The sequence below is a fragment of the Spermophilus citellus genome (genome assembly GCF_964194105.1).
Source record: "Spermophilus citellus genome assembly, chromosome: 17".
Classification (NCBI taxonomy): Eukaryota; Metazoa; Chordata; class Mammalia; order Rodentia; family Sciuridae; genus Spermophilus; species Spermophilus citellus.
The window spans coordinates 21,375,326-21,398,682 of record NC_138199.1 but is presented as its reverse complement, the minus strand read 5'-3'; positions in this window follow the sequence as shown (position 1 = coordinate 21,398,682).

The following is a 23,357-nucleotide window of genomic DNA, read 5'->3' as shown; positions in this document are numbered from 1 at the left end:
GCAGAAAGTCATTCAAAGCTAAGTATCCCAATCAAGGGCCCAATGCCCTTCTGGCCTTCAAATCTTACTTGGATTTCTGTTTTCATACATATATTTCACCTATATATTATTATAAATATCCCAGGTTCCCAATACCATTCTTCATCCAGCAGAGTGATTCCTAAGCCACATCAAACAGGTTCTTAACCCTAACCATACACTGTTCCCTCAATCTAACTTTACAGAAGAGCAGGGACAGAGTGGGTCTTACAATACAGGAATGTGGGGGATCTTCCACCTGCTGAGAACCTCAAAGGTCCATGCAGAAATGATCCCTGGAGAAGATGTAGGCAGCTATGAAGGACCTGAGAGAGCAGAAGTCATCTTCCATGGCAAACAACCTGGTCAGGATGAAGGGATGTGTCTGAATGAGCCTCTCTCTTCTTAATGTAGACAAGATGGACCAAAGCAGGCCTGTGTGGAGAGCTGTTCCTTGGTGCCTATGGTTGATATTCCATTCTAACTTGTGAAAGTGTCACAGGAAGGAGGGGCAGCCTCCATCTCATGGGAGCCTTGGAAGCAACTGTTAGGACACAGTGGTTGCCAAGGCAGTGACCTCATTCAGTTCCTGAAGGAAGTGACCTCACCTCACTTCCTTGGTGATGGAACTCTCTGAACTTGGGATCCAGGAAGCCAGGCACCCAGAGCCAGTCCCAGTCCCAGTCCCAGTGGGCTCACTTGTTTGGATTTACCAAGGACAGAGTCAGTCTTTCTTGGTACCCACTGAGGTGAGGATTGCCAAATGCCAGGAAAGCTCTGCAGAGGGGCCTTTCCTGAGAAAGCAGGTAGTGGCTCACCGCTGGCTCCTGACAACTTCACAGAGTTGGCCAAGGAGGCCAGATGTGAGACAGGACAGGCCCTTTCGGGGGAACATAGTATGGCCCACCAGTCAGACGACACTCCGGGTAGTCACAGACCAACTTGGAAGGAGGTGCCTTTGTGGGTGTGGGTGTGAGTTTGTGGTTTTGTCTCATGTTCTGAGAATAGGTAGGAAAGGCGGTTTGTTTGGGTTGGAGTGGACTGTTTCTAGTAAGGCTTTTGACAAGGCGAGTGTTTCTATGTTTGTGTATCCCACTGTGTCCCTGGTTGTAGACATTAGAAAAGAGAATGCATCAATGGATGTGTCCTGTCTAGTAGAAAGCTTCCCAGCATTCATCCTGCCCAATTTATGAATGGACTGCGGCTTGCCTTATGGATGGGCAACGCCTACTATCTTCCTAAGTTCCTGTTTTCTTCCTGAATTCTGGCCACTCTCCAGAATAGGCTCATGGTTTTGTGTCCAAGATATGTACCACCTCCAAGCTCGGTGACATGGCCATGTACTGGATAGTTGAAAGAAATGGTGAGCATCTCAGAAAACTCAGATATCAGTGTGATCAGTAAAGTCTCCCTAGAGAAACCCTGCTTTGGGCCTTTGGCTTACCTATCCTTTTGTGGCCCTGAATGTCAGGAAGGCCTTTGCCTCAGGGCACCCCTTTGTGAAGCCTGAAGAAAACAGTTTTCAAATGGAAATGAATGGGCATCACCTGTGGCTCTTTGCTTAATTGCTTTGCAAAGGGATGTGTCTGAATCAGCCTCTTGGCCCTGTGTGAGGCTGTGGCTTACATTGTCAGCACCTGATGGATCCAAAGAAAGATCCCATGCGTGCATCCAAGGCCAAATTGGCACAAAAGCAGTCATCCTGGATGAGGTCTCTCGCCTTCCTCTGTAAGGTTCCTGACCTCCATCAAGTGAGAATAGGGATCCTTTGTGTCAAATGAGTCCTTCAAAGCCATGCAGAGGCTAGCCCATAGGTGCTTGGGTTTTCTCATGACTCCAGTTCACACAAAGAATCTATACCCGGCAGTCAGTAGGCCTCCAATTGGAGAAGTAGAGCAGTATTAAAGGCAGGCCTATTTGATCACTCCAGGTCCAAAGGAAGGGTGTCCAGGCCACCCTGACATTAGGCAAATGAGAGGCAAGGGAGCTTATTGTGGACACTGTCTTGGGCTGTGCCCCTCATGGAAACCTCCAGCCAGAGGTCATGATGAGTGTCTGTATGGAAGAAGATGAGGGCCATGTGGCAGTGTTTTGGTTTGAATTGTGGTGTGGCAGTGGGAAGAGATGACTGGGTCCACCTGGGCTTGAACTCTGGTGTGATTCCCCTTGGAGACTGAGTTCTGGAACTGACCTCAGAGAAGTATTGCCGTGAATTGTGTCGGGATGTTAGGAGGCCACGCATGAGAGTCGCCCTTGGAAACTGAGATCTAGGCCCAGGCTGGCTTTCCACAGAGCACTGGGAATCTCAGCCCGGATATCACATGATTTTATTCTTAAAGACCTGGCAGCCATCGTGGAGAGTCCAAACACACGTGGACCTCACATTGTAGACCTCAATGGGCCTGGCTTCCTGTGACCTTTTGGCCACTCCTTGGGAAGCCTTGTTTGTGAGAGTTCTCCAGAGCTTTCGTTGAAATGAGCTTCCTCACCATTTAATGGTTCCTGAAGGAATGGAAACCCACAGTGCCTCCAACTTCATCCTTTAAAAATGGCTAGCTAGATAAATACCATGACATTTTTGAAATTCCCATGACCAGGTGGCACTGGAGAACCTTTGGATGTCCTGTTGCTGATCATGAGTGTACCAGACAGTGCCTTGATTGACTGGGTTTCATGAAAATGGTGTAGAACAGAGATGCCAGTGAGTTGGGGCCTGCTGAGTAGTGGGCCTAGAGCAGTGGTGTGCAGGTGTGTGATAGAACATCTGTGGTGGGGCCATGTGGATCTGCCATTGGCTTCCAAATGGCTTGTGACTGACATGGTGCAGCGAGCAGACCCTTCTATGTAAAGGCATCTTGTTATATGGAGAGGTTTCAGGGCAATGTTCAGAATCAGGTTGCTATGGTCAAGGGGGCAAGCTCTGTGGGATAGAAGCCTGGCTGGTGCATTCTCCTAGGACCTTGACCCACCACACGTGACAGAACTCCCTCCAGCACTGTGTCCCAGTTGAACTCCTTGTATTTCCTGAAGCAAATTCCAAACTCCCAGTGCAGCAGCAAGAAACACCACGAAAAGTGGAGGATGACCAAATGGCTTCACAGTCCACACAGGGAGACACTTAGACCCCAGTGGCCACAGTTTACCTGCAAAGAGAGAATTCAGCACTTCTGCCTCATGTTCATTGGAAAATCAGAAACCATGTCCTCCAGGTCACATAGATGCAGACCTGGTTTGATGGTCTCACTACAAAGGAAGCTAAAGCTCCTGACAACAACATATATTTCAAGTGCCCAACCTCAGAAGCAGTTTCTCACGAAGTCTTTAGGCCAGCAGAGCTCCACGTTTGTGGAGTGTTTACCCTGTCCCTTACTCATGGAAAGTAGTCTACCACCTCCAAGGTTGTGAACTCCTGAGCATTTTCCATTCCACATATGTATTCACAGCATTTCTAACTCTTCTCCTCAAATTGTGTCTTACTTATTGTGAAGGTAATGTCAAGGCAATGTTCTGGATGAGAGTGGGAAGATTTTTTTGTAGCACATATTGGCCTACACATTGGATTCATTTTCCTATTTTCCGTTCGAAATACTGAATCCCTGACACTCACCCATACCCTACTAGATTGTGACTACGAATACTAATATGATGGAGAAAAATAACTCAAACAGAATAGAAATACAGGCAGTTCAGAGGAGGCCTGGTGTATAGTTGGACTGGCCTTTGGCATTATAAAGGGTAGGTGTTATAAATCTAGTCCAATTTAGTAGAAATAGTTCTCCATGTGTTTTGAATGTTAACAAATATGTGAATTCCTGTCTCCCTTTCTCTGTAGCCTATTCAGCAACATGCATTTTTACATGCACATATAGAATCCTACCTCCTATCCCACGTCCATTCTTGTGAGGTGGCTGACTTGGCAGATACAAACTGTGAGAAGAGATCACTCCTCCTAAACGCTGTTGGAACTGAAAATTCAACCTCCAGGTGAGCTTCCCACATGAACAACATGATACATAAATACATGTTCAGTAAAATAAATATTTTTGGATCTGTGGATGATAAATATTTCATGATGAATTTCGATTGGCATATATATTTCTACTCTTTAATGTCTGTGTTTGTGTGTGTGTTTTTCTTTTGTGTATATATATATATATATATATATATATACATATATATATATATATATACATATACACACACACACACACACACACATACACACACTCTCCAGATTTTTCAAAATATGAAATGTATGTGTCATATTATATACTCCCTAAATTCATTCATGTTCATATATGTGGATTTATAATCAACTTTTCACAAGATTATTCTCAGAAATAGTCATCCACCTGAAATACATATTTGTTTCCTAGTGCTGAAATCCTAATATTTCTACAGTAACTGACCCAGTTTAACATGAATGCAAGTAGATTCCTATGGGACATGATGTGTATTTTGACGTTCATTTTTATTCAACACTGGTACATTACTATTTCTTCAGTTGATGCACATCATAGGATATGTATTTCATCCTCAAGTTCACAAATTTCTAGGCATTCATTTCCCTTTCAATCACTTCCTGCTTCAGAACACATGTATTCCTCCACGTTTCTTGACTGGTCTTTTCATGAGACTTCTTTCCAAACACATTCTTTTCCATTTCCATAATCCCTTGTGAAGCAAAACTCACACCCCCTTCATGGTAAACCATAACCCCAATATCACCATTAGATGTATAACTGGTTAGAATGAATGGTTGTGTATCAATATTAGATTTCCTATATATTTTCAGATATCAATGCAATCCATTATTTAAATTGGAACCTGTTATACTATTTATTCACAGTATGGTCTATTCATGCATTATCTCTATATTCATAGACCCAGGGTACACCTATTTGTACCCCCAAAGGCTAATTTATATGTCTTCAACATATTACTCCCAGAAATGGTGGAAGAAACACTCATGTCACCTGATCTACATATACATTTTATCACAGTGATATTCTGGACACAAAATGCAAAGGTCACACTTATGATTGCACCAACGCCTCATTGGAAAGTGAGCATGGATTACTAAAAACATCCTTGTCCAGGTTGCCTAATGCTCTCAAATGTCAATGCTATTGGTGACTACACATTTGTTTCTTCCTAAGATGATATATTCAACCTCAACCCTGTTGAAAATGTCTAATCCACTCACTCACTTTATACTTTGCCTGATTTCCTAATGTCTCTATTGATATCTGCTTTCCTACATATGTTCCCCAGTTCATCATTGTGACTGACTCTTCACATGTGCTGACGTTTACATTCACTCTCTAACCGACACCCTATTGCTAAAGAACTTTTGGTCCAAATTGCATACTCACTCTTCTTCCAAAACTTACCAACTATCTTCCTAATCCTACCTACTATCCCTTTTTGACTGGATGTTCTCTTCTACATTCAATCATCCAAGGTACAAGGTCCTATGCCATTGTGTACCGATTTATCTGAGACATCTGTGCAGAAAGTCATTCAAAGCTAAGTATCCCAATCAAGGGCCCAATGCCCTTCTGGCCTTCAAATCTTACTTGGATTTCTGTTTTCATACATATATTTCACCTATATATTATTATAAATATCCCAGGTTCCCAATACCATTCTTCATCCAGCAGAGTGATTCCTAAGCCACATCAAACAGGTTCTTAACCCTAACCATACACTGTTCCCTCAATCTAACTTTACAGAAGAGCAGGGACAGAGTGGGTCTTACAATACAGGAATGTGGGGGATCTTCCACCTGCTGAGAACCTCAAAGGTCCATGCAGAAATGATCCCTGGAGAAGATGTAGGCAGCTATGAAGGACCTGAGAGAGCAGAAGTCATCTTCCATGGCAAACAACCTGGTCAGGATGAAGGGATGTGTCTGAATGAGCCTCTCTCTTCTTAATGTAGACAAGATGGACCAAAGCAGGCCTGTGTGGAGAGCTGTTCCTTGGTGCCTATGGTTGATATTCCATTCTAACTTGTGAAAGTGTCACAGGAAGGAGGGGCAGCCTCCATCTCATGGGAGCCTTGGAAGCAACTGTTAGGACACAGTGGTTGCCAAGGCAGTGACCTCATTCAGTTCCTGAAGGAAGTGACCTCACCTCACTTCCTTGGTGATGGAACTCTCTGAACTTGGGATCCAGGAAGCCAGGCACCCAGAGCCAGTCCCAGTCCCAGTCCCAGTGGGCTCACTTGTTTGGATTTACCAAGGACAGAGTCAGTCTTTCTTGGTACCCACTGAGGTGAGGATTGCCAAATGCCAGGAAAGCTCTGCAGAGGGGCCTTTCCTGAGAAAGCAGGTAGTGGCTCACCGCTGGCTCCTGACAACTTCACAGAGTTGGCCAAGGAGGCCAGATGTGAGACAGGACAGGCCCTTTCGGGGGAACATAGTATGGCCCACCAGTCAGACGACACTCCGGGTAGTCACAGACCAACTTGGAAGGAGGTGCCTTTGTGGGTGTGGGTGTGAGTTTGTGGTTTTGTCTCATGTTCTGAGAATAGGTAGGAAAGGCGGTTTGTTTGGGTTGGAGTGGACTGTTTCTAGTAAGGCTTTTGACAAGGCGAGTGTTTCTATGTTTGTGTATCCCACTGTGTCCCTGGTTGTAGACATTAGAAAAGAGAATGCATCAATGGATGTGTCCTGTCTAGTAGAAAGCTTCCCAGCATTCATCCTGCCCAATTTATGAATGGACTGCGGCTTGCCTTATGGATGGGCAACGCCTACTATCTTCCTAAGTTCCTGTTTTCTTCCTGAATTCTGGCCACTCTCCAGAATAGGCTCATGGTTTTGTGTCCAAGATATGTACCACCTCCAAGCTCGGTGACATGGCCATGTACTGGATAGTTGAAAGAAATGGTGAGCATCTCAGAAAACTCAGATATCAGTGTGATCAGTAAAGTCTCCCTAGAGAAACCCTGCTTTGGGCCTTTGGCTTACCTATCCTTTTGTGGCCCTGAATGTCAGGAAGGCCTTTGCCTCAGGGCACCCCTTTGTGAAGCCTGAAGAAAACAGTTTTCAAATGGAAATGAATGGGCATCACCTGTGGCTCTTTGCTTAATTGCTTTGCAAAGGGATGTGTCTGAATCAGCCTCTTGGCCCTGTGTGAGGCTGTGGCTTACATTGTCAGCACCTGATGGATCCAAAGAAAGATCCCATGCGTGCATCCAAGGCCAAATTGGCACAAAAGCAGTCATCCTGGATGAGGTCTCTCGCCTTCCTCTGTAAGGTTCCTGACCTCCATCAAGTGAGAATAGGGATCCTTTGTGTCAAATGAGTCCTTCAAAGCCATGCAGAGGCTAGCCCATAGGTGCTTGGGTTTTCTCATGACTCCAGTTCACACAAAGAATCTATACCCGGCAGTCAGTAGGCCTCCAATTGGAGAAGTAGAGCAGTATTAAAGGCAGGCCTATTTGATCACTCCAGGTCCAAAGGAAGGGTGTCCAGGCCACCCTGACATTAGGCAAATGAGAGGCAAGGGAGCTTATTGTGGACACTGTCTTGGGCTGTGCCCCTCATGGAAACCTCCAGCCAGAGGTCATGATGAGTGTCTGTATGGAAGAAGATGAGGGCCATGTGGCAGTGTTTTGGTTTGAATTGTGGTGTGGCAGTGGGAAGAGATGACTGGGTCCACCTGGGCTTGAACTCTGGTGTGATTCCCCTTGGAGACTGAGTTCTGGAACTGACCTCAGAGAAGTATTGCCGTGAATTGTGTCGGGATGTTAGGAGGCCACGCATGAGAGTCGCCCTTGGAAACTGAGATCTAGGCCCAGGCTGGCTTTCCACAGAGCACTGGGAATCTCAGCCCGGATATCACATGATTTTATTCTTAAAGACCTGGCAGCCATCGTGGAGAGTCCAAACACACGTGGACCTCACATTGTAGACCTCAATGGGCCTGGCTTCCTGTGACCTTTTGGCCACTCCTTGGGAAGCCTTGTTTGTGAGAGTTCTCCAGAGCTTTCGTTGAAATGAGCTTCCTCACCATTTAATGGTTCCTGAAGGAATGGAAACCCACAGTGCCTCCAACTTCATCCTTTAAAAATGGCTAGCTAGATAAATACCATGACATTTTTGAAATTCCCATGACCAGGTGGCACTGGAGAACCTTTGGATGTCCTGTTGCTGATCATGAGTGTACCAGACAGTGCCTTGATTGACTGGGTTTCATGAAAATGGTGTAGAACAGAGATGCCAGTGAGTTGGGGCCTGCTGAGTAGTGGGCCTAGAGCAGTGGTGTGCAGGTGTGTGATAGAACATCTGTGGTGGGGCCATGTGGATCTGCCATTGGCTTCCAAATGGCTTGTGACTGACATGGTGCAGCGAGCAGACCCTTCTATGTAAAGGCATCTTGTTATATGGAGAGGTTTCAGGGCAATGTTCAGAATCAGGTTGCTATGGTCAAGGGGGAAAGCTCTGTGGGATAGAAGCCTGGCTGGTGCATTCTCCTAGGACCTTGACCCACCACACGTGACAGAACTCCCTCCAGCACTGTGTCCCAGTTGAACTCCTTGTATTTCCTGAAGCAAATTCCAAACTCCCAGTGCAGCAGCAAGAAACACCACGAAAAGTGGAGGATGACCAAATGGCTTCACAGTCCACACAGGGAGACACTTAGACCCCAGTGGCCACAGTTTACCTGCAAAGAGAGAATTCAGCACTTCTGCCTCATGTTCATTGGAAAATCAGAAACCATGTCCTCCAGGTCACATAGATGCAGACCTGGTTTGATGGTCTCACTACAAAGGAAGCTAAAGCTCCTGACAACAACATATATTTCAAGTGCCCAACCTCAGAAGCAGTTTCTCACGAAGTCTTTAGGCCAGCAGAGCTCCACGTTTGTGGAGTGTTTACCCTGTCCCTTACTCATGGAAAGTAGTCTACCACCTCCAAGGTTGTGAACTCCTGAGCATTTTCCATTCCACATATGTATTCACAGCATTTCTAACTCTTCTCCTCAAATTGTGTCTTACTTATTGTGAAGGTAATGTCAAGGCAATGTTCTGGATGAGAGTGGGAAGATTTTTTTGTAGCACATATTGGCCTACACATTGGATTCATTTTCCTATTTTCCGTTCGAAATACTGAATCCCTGACACTCACCCATACCCTACTAGATTGTGACTACGAATACTAATATGATGGAGAAAAATAACTCAAACAGAATAGAAATACAGGCAGTTCAGAGGAGGCCTGGTGTATAGTTGGACTGGCCTTTGGCATTATAAAGGGTAGGTGTTATAAATCTAGTCCAATTTAGTAGAAATAGTTCTCCATGTGTTTTGAATGTTAACAAATATGTGAATTCCTGTCTCCCTTTCTCTGTAGCCTATTCAGCAACATGCATTTTTACATGCACATATAGAATCCTACCTCCTATCCCACGTCCATTCTTGTGAGGTGGCTGACTTGGCAGATACAAACTGTGAGAAGAGATCACTCCTCCTAAACGCTGTTGGAACTGAAAATTCAACCTCCAGGTGAGCTTCCCACATGAACAACATGATACATAAATACATGTTCAGTAAAATAAATATTTTTGGATCTGTGGATGATAAATATTTCATGATGAATTTCGATTGGCATATATATTTCTACTCTTTAATGTCTGTGTTTGTGTGTGTGTGTTTTTCTTTTGTGTATATATATATATATATATATATATATATATATACATATACACACACACACACACACACACACATACACACACTCTCCAGATTTTTCAAAATATGAAATGTATGTGTCATATTATATACTCCCTAAATTCATTCATGTTCATATATGTGGATTTATAATCAACTTTTCACAAGATTATTCTCAGAAATAGTCATCCACCTGAAATACATATTTGTTTCCTAGTGCTGAAATCCTAATATTTCTACAGTAACTGACCCAGTTTAACATGAATGCAAGTAGATTCCTATGGGACATGATGTGTATTTTGACGTTCATTTTTATTCAACACTGGTACATTACTATTTCTTCAGTTGATGCACATCATAGGATATGTATTTCATCCTCAAGTTCACAAATTTCTAGGCATTCATTTCCCTTTCAACCACTTCCTGCTTCAGAACACATGTATTCCTCCACGTTTCTTGACTGGTCTTTTCATGAGACTTCTTTCCAAACACATTCTTTTCCATTTCCATAATCCCTTGTGAAGCAAAACTCACACCCCCTTCATGGTAAACCATAACCCCAATATCACCATTAGATGTATAACTGGTTAGAATGAATGGTTGTGTATCAATATTAGATTTCCTATATATTTTCAGATATCAATGCAATCCATTATTTAAATTGGAACCTGTTATACTATTTATTCACAGTATGGTCTATTCATGCATTATCTCTATATTCATAGACCCAGGGTACACCTATTTGTACCCCCAAAGGCTAATTTATATGTCTTCAACATATTACTCCCAGAAATGGTGGAAGAAACACTCATGTCACCTGATCTACATATACATTTTATCACAGTGATATTCTGGACACAAAATGCAAAGGTCACACTTATGATTGCACCAACGCCTCATTGGAAAGTGAGCATGGATTACTAAAAACATCCTTGTCCAGGTTGCCTAATGCTCTCAAATGTCAATGCTATTGGTGACTACACATTTGTTTCTTCCTAAGATGATATATTCAACCTCAACCCTGTTGAAAATGTCTAATCCACTCACTCACTTTATACTTTGCCTGATTTCCTAATGTCTCTATTGATATCTGCTTTCCTACATATGTTCCCCAGTTCATCATTGTGACTGACTCTTCACATGTGCTGACGTTTACATTCACTCTCTAACCGACACCCTATTGCTAAAGAACTTTTGGTCCAAATTGCATACTCACTCTTCTTCCAAAACTTACCAACTATCTTCCTAATCCTACCTACTATCCCTTTTTGACTGGATGTTCTCTTCTACATTCAATCATCCAAGGTACAAGGTCCTATGCCATTGTGTACCGATTTATCTGAGACATCTGTGCAGAAAGTCATTCAAAGCTAAGTATCCCAATCAAGGGCCCAATGCCCTTCTGGCCTTCAAATCTTACTTGGATTTCTGTTTTCATACATATATTTCACCTATATATTATTATAAATATCCCAGGTTCCCAATACCATTCTTCATCCAGCAGAGTGATTCCTAAGCCACATCAAACAGGTTCTTAACCCTAACCATACACTGTTCCCTCAATCTAACTTTACAGAAGAGCAGGGACAGAGTGGGTCTTACAATACAGGAATGTGGGGGATCTTCCACCTGCTGAGAACCTCAAAGGTCCATGCAGAAATGATCCCTGGAGAAGATGTAGGCAGCTATGAAGGACCTGAGAGAGCAGAAGTCATCTTCCATGACAAACAACCTGGTCAGGATGAAGGGATGTGTCTGAATGAGCCTCTCTCTTCTTAATGTAGACAAGATGGACCAAAGCAGGCCTGTGTGGAGAGCTGTTCCTTGGTGCCTATGGTTGATATTCCATTCTAACTTGTGAAAGTGTCACAGGAAGGAGGGGCAGCCTCCATCTCATGGGAGCCTTGGAAGCAACTGTTAGGACACAGTGGTTGCCAAGGCAGTGACCTCATTCAGTTCCTGAAGGAAGTGACCTCACCTCACTTCCTTGGTGATGGAACTCTCTGAACTTGGGATCCAGGAAGCCAGGCACCCAGAGCCAGTCCCAGTCCCAGTCCCAGTGGGCTCACTTGTTTGGATTTACCAAGGACAGAGTCAGTCTTTCTTGGTACCCACTGAGGTGAGGATTGCCAAATGCCAGGAAAGCTCTGCAGAGGGGCCTTTCCTGAGAAAGCAGGTAGTGGCTCACCGCTGGCTCCTGACAACTTCACAGAGTTGGCCAAGGAGGCCAGATGTGAGACAGGACAGGCCCTTTCGGGGGAACATAGTATGGCCCACCAGTCAGACGACACTCCGGGTAGTCACAGACCAACTTGGAAGGAGGTGCCTTTGTGGGTGTGGGTGTGAGTTTGTGGTTTTGTCTCATGTTCTGAGAATAGGTAGGAAAGGCGGTTTGTTTGGGTTGGAGTGGACTGTTTCTAGTAAGGCTTTTGACAAGGCGAGTGTTTCTATGTTTGTGTATCCCACTGTGTCCCTGGTTGTAGACATTAGAAAAGAGAATGCATCAATGGATGTGTCCTGTCTAGTAGAAAGCTTCCCAGCATTCATCCTGCCCAATTTATGAATGGACTGCGGCTTGCCTTATGGATGGGCAACGCCTACTATCTTCCTAAGTTCCTGTTTTCTTCCTGAATTCTGGCCACTCTCCAGAATAGGCTCATGGTTTTGTGTCCAAGATATGTACCACCTCCAAGCTCGGTGACATGGCCATGTACTGGATAGTTGAAAGAAATGGTGAGCATCTCAGAAAACTCAGATATCAGTGTGATCAGTAAAGTCTCCCTAGAGAAACCCTGCTTTGGGCCTTTGGCTTACCTATCCTTTTGTGGCCCTGAATGTCAGGAAGGCCTTTGCCTCAGGGCACCCCTTTGTGAAGCCTGAAGAAAACAGTTTTCAAATGGAAATGAATGGGCATCACCTGTGGCTCTTTGCTTAATTGCTTTGCAAAGGGATGTGTCTGAATCAGCCTCTTGGCCCTGTGTGAGGCTGTGGCTTACATTGTCAGCACCTGATGGATCCAAAGAAAGATCCCATGCGTGCATCCAAGGCCAAATTGGCACAAAAGCAGTCATCCTGGATGAGGTCTCTCGCCTTCCTCTGTAAGGTTCCTGACCTCCATCAAGTGAGAATAGGGATCCTTTGTGTCAAATGAGTCCTTCAAAGCCATGCAGAGGCTAGCCCATAGGTGCTTGGGTTTTCTCATGACTCCAGTTCACACAAAGAATCTATACCCGGCAGTCAGTAGGCCTCCAATTGGAGAAGTAGAGCAGTATTAAAGGCAGGCCTATTTGATCACTCCAGGTCCAAAGGAAGGGTGTCCAGGCCACCCTGACATTAGGCAAATGAGAGGCAAGGGAGCTTATTGTGGACACTGTCTTGGGCTGTGCCCCTCATGGAAACCTCCAGCCAGAGGTCATGATGAGTGTCTGTATGGAAGAAGATGAGGGCCATGTGGCAGTGTTTTGGTTTGAATTGTGGTGTGGCAGTGGGAAGAGATGACTGGGTCCACCTGGGCTTGAACTCTGGTGTGATTCCCCTTGGAGACTGAGTTCTGGAACTGACCTCAGAGAAGTATTGCCGTGAATTGTGTCGGGGTGTTAGGAGGCCACGCATGAGAGTCGCCCTTGGAAACTGAGATCTAGGCCCAGGCTGGCTTTCCACAGAGCACTGGGAATCTCAGCCCGGATATCACATGATTTTATTCTTAAAGACCTGGCAGCCATCGTGGAGAGTCCAAACACACGTGGACCTCACACTGTAGACCTCAATGGGCCTGGCTTCCTGTGACCTTTTGGCCACTCCTTGGGAAGCCTTGTTTGTGAGAGTTCTCCAGAGCTTTCGTTGAAATGAGCTTCCTCACCATTTAATGGTTCCTGAAGGAATGGAAACCCACAGTGCCTCCAACTTCATCCTTTAAAAATGGCTAGCTAGATAAATACCATGACATTTTTGAAATTCCCATGACCAGGTGGCACTGGAGAACCTTTGGATGTCCTGTTGCTGATCATGAGTGTACCAGACAGTGCCTTGATTGACTGGGTTTCATGAAAATGGTGTAGAACAGAGATGCCAGTGAGTTGGGGCCTGCTGAGTAGTGGGCCTAGAGCAGTGGTGTGCAGGTGTGTGATAGAACATCTGTGGTGGGGCCATGTGGATCTGCCATTGGCTTCCAAATGGCTTGTGACTGACATGGTGCAGCGAGCAGACCCTTCTATGTAAAGGCATCTTGTTATATGGAGAGGTTTCAGGGCAATGTTCAGAATCAGGTTGCTATGGTCAAGGGGGCAAGCTCTGTGGGATAGAAGCCTGGCTGGTGCATTCTCCTAGGACCTTGACCCACCACACGTGACAGAACTCCCTCCAGCACTGTGTCCCAGTTGAACTCCTTGTATTTCCTGAAGCAAATTCCAAACTCCCAGTGCAGCAGCAAGAAACACCACGAAAAGTGGAGGATGACCAAATGGCTTCACAGTCCACACAGGGAGACACTTAGACCCCAGTGGCCACAGTTTACCTGCAAAGAGAGAATTCAGCACTTCTGCCTCATGTTCATTGGAAAATCAGAAACCATGTCCTCCAGGTCACATAGATGCAGACCTGGTTTGATGGTCTCACTACAAAGGAAGCTAAAGCTCCTGACAACAACATATATTTCAAGTGCCCAACCTCAGAAGCAGTTTCTCACGAAGTCTTTAGGCCAGCAGAGCTCCACGTTTGTGGAGTGTTTACCCTGTCCCTTACTCATGGAAAGTAGTCTACCACCTCCAAGGTTGTGAACTCCTGAGCATTTTCCATTCCACATATGTATTCACAGCATTTCTAACTCTTCTCCTCAAATTGTGTCTTACTTATTGTGAAGGTAATGTCAAGGCAATGTTCTGGATGAGAGTGGGAAGATTTTTTTGTAGCACATATTGGCCTACACATTGGATTCATTTTCCTATTTTCCGTTCGAAATACTGAATCCCTGACACTAACCCATACCCTACTAGATTGTGACTACGAATACTAATATGATGGAGAAAAATAACTCAAACAGAATAGAAATACAGGCAGTTCAGAGGAGGCCTGGTGTATAGTTGGACTGGCCTTTGGCATTATAAAGGGTAGGTGTTATAAATCTAGTCCAATTTAGTAGAAATAGTTCTCCATGTGTTTTGAATGTTAACAAATATGTGAATTCCTGTCTCCCTTTCTCTGTAGCCTATTCAGCAACATGCATTTTTACATGCACATATAGAATCCTACCTCCTATCCCACGTCCATTCTTGTGAGGTGGCTGACTTGGCAGATACAAACTGTGAGAAGAGATCACTCCTCCTAAACGCTGTTGGAACTGAAAATTCAACCTCCAGGTGAGCTTCCCACATGAACAACATGATACATAAATACATGTTCAGTAAAATAAATATTTTTGGATCTGTGGATGATAAATATTTCATGATGAATTTCGATTGGCATATATATTTCTACTCTTTAATGTCTGTGTTTGTGTGTGTGTTTTTCTTTTGTGTATATATATATATATATATATATATATACATATACACACACACACACACACACACACATACACACACTCTCCAGATTTTTCAAAATATGAAATGTATGTGTCATATTATATACTCCCTAAATTCATTCATGTTCATATATGTGGATTTATAATCAACTTTTCACAAGATTATTCTCAGAAATAGTCATCCACCTGAAATACATATTTGTTTCCTAGTGCTGAAATCCTAATATTTCTACAGTAACTGACCCAGTTTAACATGAATGCAAGTAGATTCCTATGGGACATGATGTGTATTTTGACGTTCATTTTTATTCAACACTGGTACATTACTATTTCTTCAGTTGATGCACATCATAGGATATGTATTTCATCCTCAAGTTCACAAATTTCTAGGCATTCATTTCCCTTTCAATCACTTCCTGCTTCAGAACACATGTATTCCTCCACGTTTCTTGACTGGTCTTTTCATGAGACTTCTTTCCAAACACATTCTTTTCCATTTCCATAATCCCTTGTGAAGCAAAACTCACACCCCCTTCATGGTAAACCATAACCCCAATATCACCATTAGATGTATAACTGGTTAGAATGAATGGTTGTGTATCAATATTAGATTTCCTATATATTTTCAGATATCAATGCAATCCATTATTTAAATTGGAACCTGTTATACTATTTATTCACAGTATGGTCTATTCATGCATTATCTCTATATTCATAGACCCAGGGTACACCTATTTGTACCCCCAAAGGCTAATTTATATGTCTTCAACATATTACTCCCAGAAATGGTGGAAGAAACACTCATGTCACCTGATCTACATATACATTTTATCACAGTGATATTCTGGACACAAAATGCAAAGGTCACACTTATGATTGCACCAACGCCTCATTGGAAAGTGAGCATGGATTACTAAAAACATCCTTGTCCAGGTTGCCTAATGCTCTCAAATGTCAATGCTATTGGTGACTACACATTTGTTTCTTCCTAAGATGATATATTCAACCTCAACCCTGTTGAAAATGTCTAATCCACTCACTCACTTTATACTTTGCCTGATTTCCTAATGTCTCTATTGATATCTGCTTTCCTACATATGTTCCCCAGTTCATCATTGTGACTGACTCTTCACATGTGCTGACGTTTACATTCACTCTCTAACCGACACCCTATTGCTAAAGAACTTTTGGTCCAAATTGCATACTCACTCTTCTTCCAAAACTTACCAACTATCTTCCTAATCCTACCTACTATCCCTTTTTGACTGGATGTTCTCTTCTACATTCAATCATCCAAGGTACAAGGTCCTATGCCATTGTGTACCGATTTATCTGAGACATCTGTGCAGAAAGTCATTCAAAGCTAAGTATCCCAATCAAGGGCCCAATGCCCTTCTGGCCTTCAAATCTTACTTGGATTTCTGTTTTCATACATATATTTCACCTATATATTATTATAAATATCCCAGGTTCCCAATACCATTCTTCATCCAGCAGAGTGATTCCTAAGCCACATCAAACAGGTTCTTAACCCTAACCATACACTGTTCCCTCAATCTAACTTTACAGAAGAGCAGGGACAGAGTGGGTCTTACAATACAGGAATGTGGGGGATCTTCCACCTGCTGAGAACCTCAAAGGTCCATGCAGAAATGATCCCTGGAGAAGATGTAGGCAGCTATGAAGGACCTGAGAGAGCAGAAGTCATCTTCCATGGCAAACAACCTGGTCAGGATGAAGGGATGTGTCTGAATGAGCCTCTCTCTTCTTAATGTAGACAAGATGGACCAAAGCAGGCCTGTGTGGAGAGCTGTTCCTTGGTGCCTATGGTTGATATTCCATTCTAACTTGTGAAAGTGTCACAGGAAGGAGGGGCAGCCTCCATCTCATGGGAGCCTTGGAAGCAACTGTTAGGACACAGTGGTTGCCAAGGCAGTGACCTCATTCAGTTCCTGAAGGAAGTGACCTCACCTCACTTCCTTGGTGATGGAACTCTCTGAACTTGGGATCCAGGAAGCCAGGCACCCAGAGCCAGTCCCAGTCCCAGTCCCAGTGGGCTCACTTGTTTGGATTTACCAAGGACAGAGTCAGTCTTTCTTGGTACCCACTGAGGTGAGGATTGCCAAATGCCAGGAAAGCTCTGCAGAGGGGCCTTTCCTGAGAAAGCAGGTAGTGGCTCACCGCTGGCTCCTGACAACTTCACAGAGTTGGCCAAGGAGGCCAGATGTGAGACAGGACAGGCCCTTTCGGGGGAACATAGTATGGCCCACCAGTCAGACGACACTCCGGGTAGTCACAGACCAACTTGGAAGGAGGTGCCTTTGTGGGTGTGGGTGTGAGTTTGTGGTTTTGTCTCATGTTCTGAGAATAGGTAGGAAAGGCGGTTTGTTTGGGTTGGAGTGGACTGTTTCTAGTAAGGCTTTTGACAAGGCGAGTGTTTCTATGTTTGTGTATCCCACTGTGTCCCTGGTTGTAGACATTAGAAAAGAGAATGCATCAATGGATGTGTCCTGTCTAGTAGAAAGCTTCCCAGCATTCATCCTGCCCAATTTATGAATGGACTGCGGCTTGCCTTATGGATGGGCAACGCCTACTATCTTCCTAAGTTCCTGTTTTCTTCCTGAATTCTGGCCACTCTCCAGAATAGGCTCATGGTTTTGTGTCCAAGATATGTACCACCTCCAAGCTCGGTGACATGGCCATGTACTGGATAGTTGAAAGAAATGGTGAGCATCTCAGAAAACTCAGATATCAGTGTGATCAGTAAAGTCTCCCTAGAGAAACCCTGCTTTGGGCCTTTGGCTTACCTATCCTTTTGTGGCCCTGAATGTCAGGAAGGCCTTTGCCTCAGGGCACCCCTTTGTGAAGCCTGAAGAAAACAGTTTTCAAATGGAAATGAATGGGCATCACCTGTGGCTCTTTGCTTAATTGCTTTGCAAAGGGATGTGTCTGAATCAGCCTCTTGGCCCTGTGTGAGGCTGTGGCTTACATTGTCAGCACCTGATGGATCCAAAGAAAGATCCCATGCGTGCATCCAAGGCCAAATTGGCACAAAAGCGGTCATCCTGGATGAGGTCTCTCGCCTTCCTCTGTAAGGTTCCTGACCTCCATCAAGTGAGAATAGGGATCCTTTGTGTCAAATGAGTCCTTCAAAGCCATGCAGAGGCTAGCCCATAGGTGCTTGGGTTTTCTCATGACTCCAGTTCACACAAAGAATCTATACCCGGCAGTCAGTAGGCCTCCAATTGGAGAAGTAGAGCAGTATTAAAGGCAGGCCTATTTGATCACTCCAGGTCCAAAGGAAGGGTGTCCAGGCCACCCTGACATTAGGCAAATGAGAGGCAAGGGAGCTTATTGTGGACACTGTCTTGGGCTGTGCCCCTCATGGAAACCTCCAGCCAGAGGTCATGATGAGTGTCTGTATGGAAGAAGATGAGGGCCATGTGGCAGTGTTTTGGTTTGAATTGTGGTGTGGCAGTGGGAAGAGATGACTGGGTCCACCTGGGCTTGAACTCTGGTGTGATTCCCCTTGGAGACTGAGTTCTGGAACTGACCTCAGAGAAGTATTGCCGTGAATTGTGTCGGGATGTTAGGAGGCCACGCATGAGAGTCGCCCTTGGAAACTGAGATCTAGGCCCAGGCTGGCTTTCCACAGAGCACTGGGAATCTCAGCCCGGATATCACATGATTTTATTCTTAAAGACCTGGCAGCCATCGTGGAGAGTCCAAACACACGTGGACCTCACATTGTAGACCTCAATGGGCCTGGCTTCCTGTGACCTTTTGGCCACTCCTTGGGAAGCCTTGTTTGTGAGAGTTCTCCAGAGCTTTCGTTGAAATGAGCTTCCTCACCATTTAATGGTTCCTGAAGGAATGGAAACCCACAGTGCCTCCAACTTCATCCTTTAAAAATGGCTAGCTAGATAAATACCATGACATTTTTGAAATTCCCATGACCAGGTGGCACTGGAGAACCTTTGGATGTCCTGTTGCTGATCATGAGTGTACCAGACAGTGCCTTGATTGACTGGGTTTCATGAAAATGGTGTAGAACAGAGATGCCAGTGAGTTGGGGCCTGCTGAGTAGTGGGCCTAGAGCAGTGGTGTGCAGGTGTGTGATAGAACATCTGTGGTGGGGCCATGTGGATCTGCCATTGGCTTCCAAATGGCTTGTGACTGACATGGTGCAGCGAGCAGACCCTTCTATGTAAAGGCATCTTGTTATATGGAGAGGTTTCAGGGCAATGTTCAGAATCAGGTTGCTATGGTCAAGGGGGCAAGCTCTGTGGGATAGAAGCCTGGCTGGTGCATTCTCCTAGGACCTTGACCCACCACACGTGACAGAACTCCCTCCAGCACTGTGTCCCAGTTGAACTCCTTGTATTTCCTGAAGCAAATTCCAAACTCCCAGTGCAGCAGCAAGAAACACCACGAAAAGTGGAGGATGACCAAATGGCTTCACAGTCCACACAGGGAGACACTTAGACCCCAGTGGCCACAGTTTACCTGCAAAGAGAGAATTCAGCACTTCTGCCTCATGTTCATTGGAAAATCAGAAACCATGTCCTCCAGGTCACATAGATGCAGACCTGGTTTGATGGTCTCACTACAAAGGAAGCTAAAGCTCCTGACAACAACATATATTTCAAGTGCCCAACCTCAGAAGCAGTTTCTCACGAAGTCTTTAGGCCAGCAGAGCTCCACGTTTGTGGAGTGTTTACCCTGTCCCTTACTCATGGAAAGTAGTCTACCACCTCCAAGGTTGTGAACTCCTGAGCATTTTCCATTCCACATATGTATTCACAGCATTTCTAACTCTTCTCCTCAAATTGTGTCTTACTTATTGTGAAGGTAATGTCAAGGCAATGTTCTGGATGAGAGTGGGAAGATTTTTTTGTAGCACATATTGGCCTACACATTGGATTCATTTTCCTATTTTCCGTTCGAAATACTGAATCCCTGACACTCACCCATACCCTACTAGATTGTGACTACGAATACTAATATGATGGAGAAAAATAACTCAAACAGAATAGAAATACAGGCAGTTCAGAGGAGGCCTGGTGTATAGTTGGACTGGCCTTTGGCATTATAAAGGGTAGGTGTTATAAATCTAGTCCAATTTAGTAGAAATAGTTCTCCATGTGTTTTGAATGTTAACAAATATGTGAATTCCTGTCTCCCTTTCTCTGTAGCCTATTCAGCAACATGCATTTTTACATGCACATATAGAATCCTACCTCCTATCCCACGTCCATTCTTGTGAGGTGGCTGACTTGGCAGATACAAACTGTGAGAAGAGATCACTCCTCCTAAACGCTGTTGGAACTGAAAATTCAACCTCCAGGTGAGCTTCCCACATGAACAACATGATACATAAATACATGTTCAGTAAAATAAATATTTTTGGATCTGTGGATGATAAATATTTCATGATGAATTTCGATTGGCATATATATTTCTACTCTTTAATGTCTGTGTTTGTGTGTGTGTTTTTCTTTTGTGTATATATATATATATATATATATATATATATATATATACATATACACACACACACACACACACACACATACACACACTCTCCAGATTTTTCAAAATATGAAATGTATGTGTCATATTATATACTCCCTAAATTCATTCATGTTCATATATGTGGATTTATAATCAACTTTTCACAAGATTATTCTCAGAAATAGTCATCCACCTGAAATACATATTTGTTTCCTAGTGCTGAAATCCTAATATTTCTACAGTAACTGACCCAGTTTAACATGAATGCAAGTAGATTCCTATGGGACATGATGTGTATTTTGACGTTCATTTTTATTCAACACTGGTACATTACTATTTCTTCAGTTGATGCACATCATAGGATATGTATTTCATCCTCAAGTTCACAAATTTCTAGGCATTCATTTCCCTTTCAATCACTTCCTGCTTCAGAACACATGTATTCCTCCACGTTTCTTGACTGGTCTTTTCATGAGACTTCTTTCCAAACACATTCTTTTCCATTTCCATAATCCCTTGTGAAGCAAAACTCACACCCCCTTCATGGTAAACCATAACCCCAATATCACCATTAGATGTATAACTGGTTAGAATGAATGGTTGTGTATCAATATTAGATTTCCTATATATTTTCAGATATCAATGCAATCCATTATTTAAATTGGAACCTGTTATACTATTTATTCACAGTATGGTCTATTCATGCATTATCTCTATATTCATAGACCCAGGGTACACCTATTTGTACCCCCAAAGGCTAATTTATATGTCTTCAACATATTACTCCCAGAAATGGTGGAAGAAACACTCATGTCACCTGATCTACATATACATTTTATCACAGTGATATTCTGGACACAAAATGCAAAGGTCACACTTATGATTGCACCAACGCCTCATTGGAAAGTGAGCATGGATTACTAAAAACATCCTTGTCCAGGTTGCCTAATGCTCTCAAATGTCAATGCTATTGGTGACTACACATTTGTTTCTTCCTAAGATGATATATTCAACCTCAACCCTGTTGAAAATGTCTAATCCACTCACTCACTTTATACTTTGCCTGATTTCCTAATGTCTCTATTGATATCTGCTTTCCTACATATGTTCCCCAGTTCATCATTGTGACTGACTCTTCACATGTGCTGACGTTTACATTCACTCTCTAACCGACACCCTATTGCTAAAGAACTTTTGGTCCAAATTGCATACTCACTCTTCTTCCAAAACTTACCAACTATCTTCCTAATCCTACCTACTATCCCTTTTTGACTGGATGTTCTCTTCTACATTCAATCATCCAAGGTACAAGGTCCTATGCCATTGTGTACCGATTTATCTGAGACATCTGTGCAGAAAGTCATTCAAAGCTAAGTATCCCAATCAAGGGCCCAATGCCCTTCTGGCCTTCAAATCTTACTTGGATTTCTGTTTTCATACATATATTTCACCTATATATTATTATAAATATCCCAGGTTCCCAATACCATTCTTCATCCAGCAGAGTGATTCCTAAGCCACATCAAACAGGTTCTTAACCCTAACCATACACTGTTCCCTCAATCTAACTTTACAGAAGAGCAGGGACAGAGTGGGTCTTACAATACAGGAATGTGGGGGATCTTCCACCTGCTGAGAACCTCAAAGGTCCATGCAGAAATGATCCCTGGAGAAGATGTAGGCAGCTATGAAGGACCTGAGAGAGCAGAAGTCATCTTCCATGGCAAACAACCTGGTCAGGATGAAGGGATGTGTCTGAATGAGCCTCTCTCTTCTTAATGTAGACAAGATGGACCAAAGCAGGCCTGTGTGGAGAGCTGTTCCTTGGTGCCTATGGTTGATATTCCATTCTAACTTGTGAAAGTGTCACAGGAAGGAGGGGCAGCCTCCATCTCATGGGAGCCTTGGAAGCAACTGTTAGGACACAGTGGTTGCCAAGGCAGTGACCTCATTCAGTTCCTGAAGGAAGTGACCTCACCTCACTTCCTTGGTGATGGAACTCTCTGAACTTGGGATCCAGGAAGCCAGGCACCCAGAGCCAGTCCCAGTCCCAGTCCCAGTGGGCTCACTTGTTTGGATTTACCAAGGACAGAGTCAGTCTTTCTTGGTACCCACTGAGGTGAGGATTGCCAAATGCCAGGAAAGCTCTGCAGAGGGGCCTTTCCTGAGAAAGCAGGTAGTGGCTCACCGCTGGCTCCTGACAACTTCACAGAGTTGGCCAAGGAGGCCAGATGTGAGACAGGACAGGCCCTTTCGGGGGAACATAGTATGGCCCACCAGTCAGACGACACTCCGGGTAGTCACAGACCAACTTGGAAGGAGGTGCCTTTGTGGGTGTGGGTGTGAGTTTGTGGTTTTGTCTCATGTTCTGAGAATAGGTAGGAAAGGCGGTTTGTTTGGGTTGGAGTGGACTGTTTCTAGTAAGGCTTTTGACAAGGCGAGTGTTTCTATGTTTGTGTATCCCACTGTGTCCCTGGTTGTAGACATTAGAAAAGAGAATGCATCAATGGATGTGTCCTGTCTAGTAGAAAGCTTCCCAGCATTCATCCTGCCCAATTTATGAATGGACTGCGGCTTGCCTTATGGATGGGCAACGCCTACTATCTTCCTAAGTTCCTGTTTTCTTCCT